This window comes from Salvelinus alpinus, chromosome 10 (genome assembly GCF_045679555.1).
Source record: "Salvelinus alpinus chromosome 10, SLU_Salpinus.1, whole genome shotgun sequence".
In the NCBI taxonomy this organism is placed as follows: Eukaryota; Metazoa; Chordata; class Actinopteri; order Salmoniformes; family Salmonidae; genus Salvelinus; species Salvelinus alpinus.
Genome location: NC_092095.1, coordinates 64,918,203 through 64,931,615, shown reverse-complemented (window position 1 = coordinate 64,931,615; position 13,413 = coordinate 64,918,203). Strand labels below are relative to the sequence as shown.

The 13,413-nt window shown below is 45.8% G+C and overlaps 1 protein-coding gene across 9 annotated transcripts in view; it reads left to right on the top strand.

The window, feature by feature from the left end:
* The window catches only part of LOC139532644 (microtubule-associated protein 2-like), a 105,815-nt gene that overhangs the window by 51,076 nt on the left and 41,326 nt on the right, over positions 1 to 13,413 (top strand). The gene's annotated exons all lie outside the window — the stretch shown is intronic.

The window sequence follows — 13,413 nt, the reverse complement described above, 5'->3', positions numbered from 1 at the left end:
AGAAAGGGACAGAGGGTAATTGTGTGTATAATACCATTTACAATGAGGGTAAAGGGGTATTGTGGGTAATTGAGTCCTTGATAACATGGATGTGTTAGAGGATGTAGGATATATTCCTTATACTAGCAGATCCAGTCATAATCTGTCCTGTTGCTTCTCAATCTCCATTCCATTTCACTTGTTGAGGATCCATGAAGGTTTATTTGACACGTTGTAGACATTTACTGGCACTTACTCAATGTTGCAATGTTAGCAGCAGTGTGTTTCTCATGGCCAGAAGGTTATTGACAGCAATTGTGTGATTTGCCTGTGAGTGTGGACAGTATAAACCTGTTCTCTCACCAGTAACCCCCCAGCCAACAGAAAACATGTTCAAATCCCAGTGTAGGTTATTAGCCTGACAGCCCAACAGCACTATAACTGATCTGCTCCTGTCCTGACCAATCAGAACTTAGAAACAAACCAACCTGACCAATCAAAGTTAAGTAACAGTCCAACTTGACCAATCAGAGTTAAGTAACAGTCCAACCAGAGAGGCCATGACTGTCTTTATTCCCTTCAACACTGACCAGCAACAGGGTATTATTGAGTTGTTGATGTCACTTAGCCTGACGTCCATTAGTGGGACTGTAATGGCCTCTGGTCATGTCATGTATGTCTGACTGACCCATGGAGTAGACACCACCTGGTCATACCTGGCCATTTACACACTTACACACACACACACACACACACACACACACACACACACACACACACACACACACACACACACACACACACACACACACACACACACACACACACACACACACACACACTCAGTTGAGGGGGCAATAACTGTAAGTAACTGTCCTGCAGGCCTAATGACTGTAATGGCTAGTGACTCAGGCTGTCACTTTCTTGCTGTTGTTATGCAAGGTCCTACAGTAGACTGCTGCACTAATGTCTTTGTTTGGTTGAAAGGCATGTCTGACCTGGCTGACTGACTGGCTGACTGGCTGACTGGCTGTCTGACATGGCTGGCTGACCTGACTGACCTGACTGGCTGGCTGGCTGACTGGCTGACTGTCTAACCTGACTGGCTCACTGGACTGGCTGTCTGACCTGACTGGCTGTTTGACTAACTGGCTGCAGCTGGAGACAGAGCTCTGCAATGCAGCAACAGCAGGGAACATTAGAAATTCTCTACATTCACCTTGTGCTGACATCAGGCCGTGTTCAATAGGGACAAAATGTATTGAAACAATGAGGTGGAGCTCTAGAACCTGAACTTATCCAATCAGAGCACATAACGTTTTGCTACGATGTGCCTTTCTGAATATGACCCTGGTTTAAAGAGTATCGCAATACCCTGGTTAATAGCCTGCTGTAATACCCTGCTGTAATACCCTGCTCTAATACCCTGCTCTAATACCCTGCTCTAATACCCTGGTTAATACCCTGCTGTAATACCCTGGTTAATACCCTGGTTAATACCCTGCTGTAATACCCTGCTGTAATACCCTGCTGTAATACCCTGGTGTAATACCCTGTGCACAAGCACTTACAACAAACAATTCCACACAAAGACATGGGGGGAACAGAGGGTTAAATACACAACACTTAATGAGGGAAATGAGAACCAGGTGTGTAGGAAAACAAGACAAAACAAATGGAAAATGAAAAGTGGATCGACGATGGCTAGAAGACCGGTGACGCCGAACGCCGCCCGAACAAGGAGAGGAACCGACTTCGGTGGAAGTCGTGACACACTGGGAGATTAATTCACCTTTCAGCAGGACAATAACCTAGAACACAAGGCCAAATCTACACTGGAGTTACAGTTTTTACCTAAATCTACTTGAAAATCAATTTCATGACCTGAAAATGGTTTTCTAGCAATGATCAACAACCAATTTGACAGAGCTTGAATAAATTTGAAAATAATAATGGGCAAATGTTGCACATACCAGGTGAGGAAAGCTCTTGGAGATTTCCCAGAAAGACTCACAGCTGTAATCACTGCCAAGGGGTGTGTGAATACTTATGTAAATTAGATTTTTCTGTATTTCGTTTTCAATACATGTGCAAAAAATTCTCAAAAACATTTTCACTTTGTCATAATGGGGTATGTGTGTATTGCGAGATACATTTTTTTGTTTAATTCATTTTGAATTCAGACTGTAACACAACAAAATGTGGAATAAGTAAAGAGGTATGAATGCTTTCTGAAGGCACTGTGTATACAGATATGATTGATGATTGTCTGACGTGTACAGTAGCGTCCTGAATGTTTCACCTCACTGAAGACGTCCTTGCTGAATTCAGTTCATTCACACTTCACTGTGCTTGTATTCTACTACCATTCTGCCTTGCCTGCTGTCTCTGCTGAGTCACCATACATGTATGAGATGGTATTATCCCTAAACCTTGACAAAGGCGAATATCTGCAGCAGGTTGACATTTATTGTCATGAGTCTAGCCCTGGAGGCAGAACTGAGCCATTTCCACTAGATGGGCCAGCTGGAAAGTCTAAATTGGCTAGATTGTAAAAATTCATGAAAACATACAGTGGGGAGAACAAGTATTTGATACACTGCCGATTTTGCAGGTTTTTCTACTTACAAAGCATGTAGAGGTCTGTAATTTTTATCATAGGTACACTTCAACTGTGAGAGACGGAATCTAAAACAAAAATCCAGAAAATCACATTGTATGATTTTTAAGTAATTAATTTGCATTTTATTGCATGACATAAGTATTTGATACATCAGAAAAGCAGAACTTAATATTTGGTACAGAAACCTTTGTTTGCAATTACAGAGATCATACGTTTCCTGTAGTTCTTGACCAGGTTTGCACACACTGCAGCAGGGATTTTGGCCCACTCCTCCATACAGACCTTCTCCAGATCCTTCAGGTTTCGGGGCTGTCGCTGGGCAATATGGACTTTCAGCTCCCTCCAAAGATTTTCTATTGGGTTCAGGTCTGGAGACTGGCTAGGCCACTCCAGGACCTTGAGATGCTTCTTACGGAGCCACTCCTTAGTTGCCCTGGTTGTGTGTTTCGGGTCGTTGTCATGCTGGAAGACCCAGCCACGACCCATCTTCAATGCTCTTACTGAGGGAAGGAGGTTGTTGGCCAAGATCTCGCGATACATGGCCCCATCCATCCCCCCCTCAATACGGTGCAGTCGTCCTGTCCCCTTTGCAGAAAACCATCCCAAAAGAATGATGTTTCCACCTCCATGCTTCACGGTTGGGATGGTGATCTTGGGGTTGTACTCATCCTTCTTCTTCCTCCAAACATGAAGAGTGAAGTTTAGACCAAAAAGCTCTATTTTTGTCTCAACAGACCACATGACCTTCTCCCATTCCTCCTCTGGATCATCCAGATGGTCATTGGCAAACTTCAGACGGGCCTGGACATGCGCTGGCTTGAGCAGGGGGACCTTGCGTGCGCTGCAGGATTTTAATCCATGACGGCGTAGTGTGTTACTAATGGTTTTCTTTGAGACTGTGGTCCCAGCTCTCTTCAGGTCATTGACCAGGTCCTGCCGTGTAGTTCTGGCTGATCCCTCACCTTCCTCATGATCATTGATGCCCCACGAGGTGAGATCTTGCATGGAGCCCCAGACCGAGGGTGATTGACCATCATCTTGAACTTCTTCCATTTTCTAATAATTGCGCCAACAGTTGTTGCCTTCTCACCAAGCTGCTTGCCTATTGTCCTGTAGCCCATCCCAGCCTTGTGCAGGTTTACAATTTTATCCCTGATGTCCTTACACAGCTCTCTGGTCTTGGCCATTGTGGAGAGGTTGGAGTCTGTTTGATTGAGGTTGTGGACAGGTGTCTTTTATACAGGTAACGAGTTCAAACAGGTGCAGTTAATACAGGTAATGAGTGGAGAACAGGAGGGCTTCTTAAAGAAAAACTAACAGGTCTGTGAGAGCCGGAATTCTTACTGGTTGGTAGGTGATCAAATACTTATGTCATGCAATAAAATGCAAATTAATTACTTAAAAATCATACAATGTGATTTTCTGGATTTTTGTTTTAGATTCCGTCTCTCACAGTTGAAGTGTACCTATGATAAAAATTACAGACCTCTACATGCTTTGTAAGTAGGAAAACCTGCAAAATCGGCAGTGTATCAAATACTTGTTCTCCCCACTGTATATGTGCTTTTTGGTCTTAATATAAGGTTAGGGTTAGGCATTAGAGTTAGCAGTGTGGTTAGGGTTAGGTTTAAAATCAGATGTTATGACTTTATGTCTGTGCCAGCTAGTGACCACTAGCAGAGCTGCCTCCAGAACAACGTTCGTGACAACCTACACATCTGCACACCCTGAAACTATAGCTACCCAGGGTTGATGTAAGGACCTATGTACAGTATGTCCTTGTATGACCACTCCGTCCCCACAAGACGGTGTCCTCACAAACCACAAGGATTACAGGGGCAGGTTGATCTGAGCTACTGTGATTGGCTGGCACTAGCAGGAATTCCGTCTCCTAAATGGCGGCTGACATTCTGATGAACAGAACTCAGGGAGGCATGAAGATTGCCCCAGTAGAGGAGCAGGAAGGGGACAGGGCTTATGAAAGAGGTAGGGAGGGAGGGGGAGAGGGAGAGAGGAGGGTGAGAGAGAGGGAGAATTTAATTGAAAGAGAGACGGAAGAGAGAAGGGTGGGAGAGAGTAGTGGGAGAAGAGGATGGTGAAAAGAGTGATACAAGGGAGGGAGAGAGGGAGGGCAAGAGGGGGCTGAGAGACAGAGAGAGACGGAAGAGAAGGGTTGGAGAGGGGGAGAGACTGACAGAGAGAGAGAGAAGGGTGGGAGAGAAGTAGTGGGAGAAGAGGGTGGGAAATAGAGAGCCTATAGAGGGGAGGGAGAGAGAGACGGAGGGAGGGAGGGAGCTTATGATGCCTACTGACCTGAGTAGAACTCAGAAAGCCCCCGAGGCGTCCTGTCCTGCCTCACCCAAAAGCAAACCACCTTCATCCAGCCATCAATCTTTCTCTCGCTCTCTCTCTCTCTCTCTCTCTCTCTCTCTCTCTCTCTCTCTCTCTCTCTCTCTCTCTCTCTCTCTCTCTCTCTCTCTCTCCTATCCCTCACTCTGTGCACTGTATCTGCTGGCATATGATAGCCGGGCCCTGTATGTTCCAACCAGGGAGAACCAGGGAGAACTAGCCCAGTCTGACCATGTCCCCTGGCCTGCATACTGCCTGCACTGTTTACTAAGGCTTATACGGGAAAAAATGCACTATAGCAGATATGACAGTAACAGAGATGACAGGAAGATCTCCAGCCAAAGCCTATTTTCTGGTTATGATCGTCCTTTCTATGTGTGTCTGATATCATCTCATCTCACAGTACAAAGGGATGAAAAGAGATTTTCCGCCAGCTACCTAATGGAATGTGAGGTATTAGACTGTTCGACAGTTAGGCACTATCCCTCTTTCTCCCACTGCTTGTTTGAGTGTTTTTGTGGTGTAATGGGGGGTGGGCATGGACAGGGGGACGGGGAGGGGGGAGTCAGATGATGTTAGCCCAGACCGAACTGACGAGGCATGGCTAGAGAAGCAGGTCTTCAGGGTACAGCAACAACATATCAGGAGACAAAGAGAGGTTGGAGAAGAGATCTCTCTTTTTTCAGAGAGAAATGGGGAGAAAACAGAGAGACAGTGAGGGATGTGATGAGAGGTCTAGTCAGGTAACATACAGCAAGAAAACAGAGAGACAGTGAGGGATGTGATGAGAGGTCTAGTCAGGTAACATACAGCAAGAAAACAGAGAGACAGTGAGGGATGTGATGAGAGGTCTAGTCTGGTGACATACAGGGAGATAACAGAGATACAGTGAGGGATGTGATGAGAGGTCTAGTCAGGTGACATACAGGGAGATAACAGAGATACAGTGAGGGATGTGATGAGAGGTCTAGTCAGGTGACATACAGGGAGATAACAGAGATACAGTGAGGGATGTGATGAGAGGTCTAGTCAGGTGACATACAGGGAGATAAAAAAGATACAGTGAGGGATGTGATGATAGGTCAAGTCAGGTAACATACAGGGAGATAACAGAGACAGTGGGGGATGTGATGATAGGTCTAGTCAGGTAACATACAGGGAGATAAAAAAGATACAGTGAGGGATGTGATGATAGGTCAAGTCAGGTAACATACAGGGAGATAACAGAGACAGTGGGGGATGTGATGAGAGGTCTAGTCAGGTGACATACAGGGAGATAAAAAAGATACAGTGAGGGATGTGATGATAGGTCAAGTCAGGTAACATACAGGGAGATAACAGAGACAGTGGGGGATGTGATGATAGGTCTAGTCAGGTAACATACAGGGAGATAACAGAGATACAGTGAGGGATGTGATGATAGGTCTAGTCAGGTAACATACAGGGAGATAACAGAGAGACAGTGAGGGATGTGATGAGAGGTCTAGTCAGGTAACATACAGGGAGATAACAGAGATACAGTGAGGGATGTGATGATAGGTTGAGTCAGGTAACATACAGGGAGATAACAGAGAGACAGTGAGGGATGTGATGAGAGGTCTAGTCAGGTGACATACAGGGAGATAACAGAGAGACAGCGAGGGATGTGATGAGAGGTCTAGTCAGGTAACATACAGCAAGAAAACAGAGAGACAGTGAGGGATGTGATGAAAGGTCTAGTCTGGTGACATACAGGGAGATAACAGAGACAGTGGGGGATGTGATGAGAGGTCTACTCAGGTGACATACAGGGAGATAACAGAGATACAGTGAGGGATGTGATGAGATGTCTAGTCAGGTGACATACAGGGAGATAACAGAGATACAGTGAGGGATGTGATGAGATGTCTAGTCAGGTGACATACAGTGAGATAACAGAGAGACAGTGAGGGATGTGATGAGAGGTCTAGTCAGGTGACATACAGGGAGATAACAGAGAGACAGTGAGGGATGTGTTGAGATGTCTAGTCAGGTAACATGCAGGGAGATAACAGAGAGACAGTGAGGGATGTGATGAGAGGTCTAGTCAGGTAACATACAGGGAGATAACAGAGATACAGTGAGGGATGTGATGATAGGTCAAGTCAGGTAACATACAGGGAGATAACAGAGACAGTGGGGGATGTGATGATAGGTCTAGTCAGGTAACATACAGGGAGATAACAGAGATACAGTGAGGGATGTGATGATAGGTCTAGTCAGGTAACATACAGGGAGATAACAGAGAGTCCGTGAGGGATGTGATGAGAGGTCTAGTCAGGTAACATACAGGGAGATAACAGAGATACAGTGAGGGATGTGATGATAGGTCGAGTCAGGTAACATACAGTGAGATAACAGAGAGACAGTGAGGGATGTGATGAGAGGTCTAGTCAGGTGACATACAGGGAGATAACAGAGAGACAGCGAGGGATGTGATGATAGGTCTAGTCAGGTGACATACAGGGAGATAACAGAGATACAGTGAGGGATGTGATGATAGGTCTAGTCAGGTAACATACAGGGAGATAACAGAGAGACAGTGAGGGATGTGATGAGAGGTCTAGTCAGGTAACATACAGGGAGATAACAGAGATACAGTGAGGGATGTGATGAGAGGTCTAGTCAGGTAACATACAGGGAGATAACAGAGAGACAGTGAGGGATGTGATGAGAGGTCTAGTCAGGTAACATACAGGGAGATAACAGAGATACAGTGAGGGATGTGATGACAGGTCTAGTCAGGTAACATACAGGGAGATAACAGAGAGACAGTGAGGGATGTGATGAGAGGTCTAGTCAGGTAACATACAGGGAGATAACAGAGACGGTGAGGGATGTGATGAGAGGTCTAGTCAGGTAACATACAGGGAGATAACAGAGAGACAGTGAGGGATGTGATGAGAGGTCTAGTCAGGTAACATACAGGGAGATAACAGAGATACAGTGAGGGATGTGATGAGATGTCTAGTCAGGTAACATACAGGGAGATAACAGAGATACAGTGAGGGATGTGATGAGATGTCTAGTCCGGTAACATACAGGGAGATAACAGAGATACAGTGAGGGATGTGATGAGATGTCTAGTCAGGTAACATACAGGGAGATAACAGAGACGGTGAGGGATGTGATGAGAGGTCTAGTCAGGTAACATACAGGGAGATAACAGCGAGACAGCGAGGGATGTGATGAGATGTCTAGTCAGGTAACATACAGGGAGATAACAGAGAGACAGTGAGGGATGTGATGAGAGGTCTAGTCAGGTAACATACAGGGAGATAACAGAGATACAGTGAGGGATGTGATGATAGGTTGAGTCAGGTAACATACAGGGAGATAACAGAGAGACAGTGAGGGATGTGATGAGAGGTCTAGTCAGGTGACATACAGGGAGATAACAGAGAGACAGCGAGGGATGTGATGAGAGGTCTAGTCAGGTAACATACAGCAAGAAAACAGAGAGACAGTGAGGGATGTGATGAAAGGTCTAGTCTGGTGACATACAGGGAGATAACAGAGACAGTGGGGGATGTGATGAGAGGTCTACTCAGGTGACATACAGGGAGATAACAGAGATACAGTGAGGGATGTGATGAGATGTCTAGTCAGGTGACATACAGGGAGATAACAGAGATACAGTGAGGGATGTGATGAGATGTCTAGTCAGGTGACATACAGTGAGATAACAGAGAGACAGTGAGGGATGTGATGAGAGGTCTAGTCAGGTGACATACAGGGAGATAACAGAGAGACAGTGAGGGATATGTTGAGATGTCTAGTCAGGTAACATGCAGGGAGATAACAGAGAGACAGTGAGGGATGTGATGAGAGGTCTAGTCAGGTAACATACAGGGAGATAACAGAGATACAGTGAGGGATGTGATGATAGGTCAAGTCAGGTAACATACAGGGAGATAACAGAGACAGTGGGGGATGTGATGATAGGTCTAGTCAGGTAACATACAGGGAGATAACAGAGATACAGTGAGGGATGTGATGATAGGTCTAGTCAGGTAACATACAGGGAGATAACAGAGAGTCCGTGAGGGATGTGATGAGAGGTCTAGTCAGGTAACATACAGGGAGATAACAGAGATACAGTGAGGGATGTGATGATAGGTCGAGTCAGGTAACATACAGTGAGATAACAGAGAGACAGTGAGGGATGTGATGAGAGGTCTAGTCAGGTGACATACAGGGAGATAACAGAGAGACAGCGAGGGATGTGATGATAGGTCTAGTCAGGTGACATACAGGGAGATAACAGAGATACAGTGAGGGATGTGATGATAGGTCTAGTCAGGTAACATACAGGGAGATAACAGAGAGACAGTGAGGGATGTGATGAGAGGTCTAGTCAGGTAACATACAGGGAGATAACAGAGATACAGTGAGGGATGTGATGATAGGTCAAGTCAGGTAACATACAGGGAGATAACAGAGACAGTGGGGGATGTGATGATATGTCTAGTCAGGTAACATACAGGGAGATAACAGAGATACAGTGAGGGATGTGATGATAGGTCTAGTCAGGTAACATACAGTGAGATAACAGAGAGACAGTGAGGGATGTGATGAGAGGTCTAGTCAGGTGACATACAGGGAGATAACAGAGAGACAGCGAGGGATGTGGTGATAGGTCTAGTCAGGTGACATACAGGGAGATAACAGAGATACAGTGAGGGATGTGATGATAGGTCTAGTCAGGTAACATACAGGGAGATACCAGAGAGACAGTGAGGGATGTGATGAGAGGTCTAGTCAGGTAACATACAGGGAGATAACAGAGATACAGTGAGGGATGTGATGAGAGGTCTAGTCAGGTAACATACAGGGAGATAACAGAGAGACAGTGAGGGATGTGATGAGAGGTCTAGTCAGGTAACATACAGGGAGATAACAGAGATACAGTGAGGGATGTGATGAGATGTCTAGTCCGGTAACATACAGGGAGATAACAGAGACAGTGAGGGATGTGATGATAGGTCTAGTCAGGTAACATACAGGGAGATAACAGAGAGACAGTGAGGGATGTGATGAGAGGTCTAGTCAGGTAACATACAGGGAGATAACAGAGAGACAGTGAGGGATGTGATGAGATGTCTAGTCAGGTAACATACAGGGAGATAACAGAGAGACAGTGAGGGATGTGATGAGAGGTCTAGTCAGGTAACATACAGGGAGATAACAGCGAGACAGTGAGGGATGTGATGACAGGTCTAGTCAGGTAACATACAGGGAGATAACAGAGAGACAGTGAGGGATGTGATGAGAGGTCTAGTCAGGTAACATACAGGGAGATAACAGAGACAGTGAGGGATGTGATGAGAGGTCTAGTCCGGTAACATACAGGGAGATAACAGAGAGACAGTGAGGGATGTGATGAGATGTCTAGTCAGGTAACATACAGGGAGATAACAGAGAGACAGTGAGGGATGTGATGAGAGGTCTAGTCAGGTAACATACAGGGAGATAACAGAGAGACAGTGAGGGATGTGATGAGAGGTCTAGTCAGGTAACATACAAACAATGTCTTCTATTTGCACCAGACCTAGCTTCAAATAGTATCTGAAATCTTTCAAATACTAACTTTCAAATACTAATCAAACCTTGATTAAGCTTGCCTTGCGCAATTGAACCAACACACTCCGCCCATCTGAGATTGCAGCCAGACCTAAAGATTTAAAATACTGTTTGATCCCAGGTCTGGTTTGCACACAAATAGCATGTCTGGATCACAATGATATGGAAACAGCCTTTCCTTATCAGGTCAATGAGATGCTAATTCCTCATCATCTCCCTAGCGGTGTACTGTAAAGGTAGACTCAGCAAGCCACTCTTTCTCCTTAGCAACAGCTAGGCTAGACATTCCTTTGGCTTCGATTCTCTCACTCTCTCTCTCACTCTCTCTCTCACTCTTGTTCTCTTGCTCTCTCTCTGAGTGTCGCAGTCGGGCTTTTCTTTCTTCTGTTGATCACACAGAGAGATCTCATCCTCTCAACCAGCTCCTTCCAACCCACTACAGCAGACATTGGCCTAGTTCACTGTGAGCTCCTCTTTCTACACTGCCGGAACCGCAGAGAGAAGGAGAGAGAGAAGGAAAGAGAGAGAGAGATAAGGAGAGTGTTCAGATTTAGAGTGTGAGGGTATGAGAGGGGTGGTGGAAGCTTCTGAGGAAGGATAGGAGGGAGAGAGAGAGAAGGGGGAGGGGAAGAGAGAGAGGGGAAGGGGGGTGAGAGATTGAGAGAGAGAGGGGGGAGGGAGGGTGAGAGTTGACATTTTCTTTTCTGTTGCTTACTATATTGAAACCCCAAAATATAAACAGTGTTATTGAAAATCTCCCACACAGCTGTAAACAAAGACTTTAGTATTTCAAAGAGATTGAAAATCTCCCCCACAGCTGGCCTCTCACACTCCATAAAACTATGAAAAATCGTTTCTCTTATATTACATAAATGACATCCATCTCCAACATCTGAATTAATGACAGAAACAAAAGCATTAACTGCATTGATGCCATGCAACACCCTCCATTGAGGCCATGCAGCACCCTCCATTGAGGCCATGCAACACCCTCCATTGAGGCCATGCAGCACCCTCCATTGAGGCCATGCAGCACCCTCCATTGAGGCCATGCAGCACCCTCCATTGAGGCCATGCAACACCCTCCATTGAGGCCATGCAACACCCTCCATTGATGCCATGCAACACCCTCCATTGATGCCATGCAGCACCCTCCATTGAGGCCATGCAACACCCTCCATTGATGCCATGCAACACCCTCCATTGAGGCCATGCAACACCCTCCATTGATGCCATGCAGCACCCTCCATTGATGCCATGCAGCACCCTCCATTGATGCCATGCAGCACCCTCCATTGAGGCCATGCAACACCCTCCATTGAGGCCATGCAACACCCTCCATTGATGCCATGCAACACCCTCCATTGAGGCCATGCAACACCCTCCATTGAGGCCATGCAACACCCTCCATTGAGGCCATGCAGCACCCTCCATTGATGCCATGCAACACCATCCATTGAGGCCATGCAACACCCTCCATTGAGGCCAAGCAGCACCCTCCATTGAGGCCATGCAACACCCTCCATTGAGGCCATGCAACACCCTCCATTGAGGCCATGCAACACCCTCCATTGATGCCATGCAACACCCTCCATTGATGCCATGCAACACCCTCCATTGAGGCCATGCAACACCCTCCATTGATGCCATGCAACACCCTCCATTGATGCCATGCAACACCCTCCATTGAGGCCATGCAACACCCTCCATTGAGGCCATGCAACACCCTCCATTGATGCCATGCAACACCCTCCATTGATGCCATGCAACACCATCCATTGCGTATCACCAGTACCCTTTTGTTACAATACTCTCCAAGCTGGCTTTACCTTGTCATCAAGTCCCAGTTTTACCCTCCAAGGACTGTCTTTTCTATGTTTCTATTTATCTTCATTTAAATCCTTGACACACCCCCTGTATAAATCCTTCCATTCACCTCATCCAAACCCACCTCTTCCAACCCTCTCAAATCCAGTAATAACGCCGTTCTTTCTGACTCTGAGATATTGGGCGTAATCCCTAGTCTTTCTTTCTGACTCTGAGATATTGGGTCTAATCCCTAGTCTTTCTTTCTGACTCTGAGATATTGGGTGTAATCCCTAGTCTTTCTTTCTGACTCTGAGATATTGGGTCTAATCCCTAGTCTTTCTTTCTGACTCTGAGATATTGGGTCTAATCCCTAGTCTTTCTTTCTGACTCTGAGATATTGGGTGTAATCCCTAGTCTTTCTTTCTGACTCTGAGATATTGGGTCTAATCCCTAGTCTTTCTTTCTGACTCTGAGATATTGGGTCTAATCCCTAGTCTTTCTTTCTGACTCTGAGATATTGGGTCTAATCCCTAGTCTTTCTTTCTGACTCTGAGATATTGGGTCTAATCCCTAGTCTTTCTTTCTGACTCTGAGATATTGGGTCTAATCCCTAGTCTTTTTTTCTGACTCTGAGATATTGGGTCTAATCCCTAGTCGTTCTTTCTGACTCTGAGATATTGGGTCTAATCCCTAGTCTTTCTTTCTGACTCTGAGATATTGGGTCTAATCCCTAGTCTTTCTTTCTGACTCTGAGATATTGGGTCTAATCCCTAGTCTTTCTAAAGCCTTTAAACCGAACCCCCTACCTGCTGTAATACCAGACCTGCTGTAATACCAGACCTGCTATAATACCAGACCTGCTGTAGTACCAGACCTGCTGTAATACCAGACCTGCTGTAATACCAGACCTGCTGTAATACCAGACCTGCTATAATACCAGACCTGCTGTAATACCAGACCTGCTGTAATACCAGACCTGCTGTAATACCAGACCTGCTGTAATACCAGACCTGCTGTAGTACCAGACCTGCTGTAATACCAGACCTGCTGTA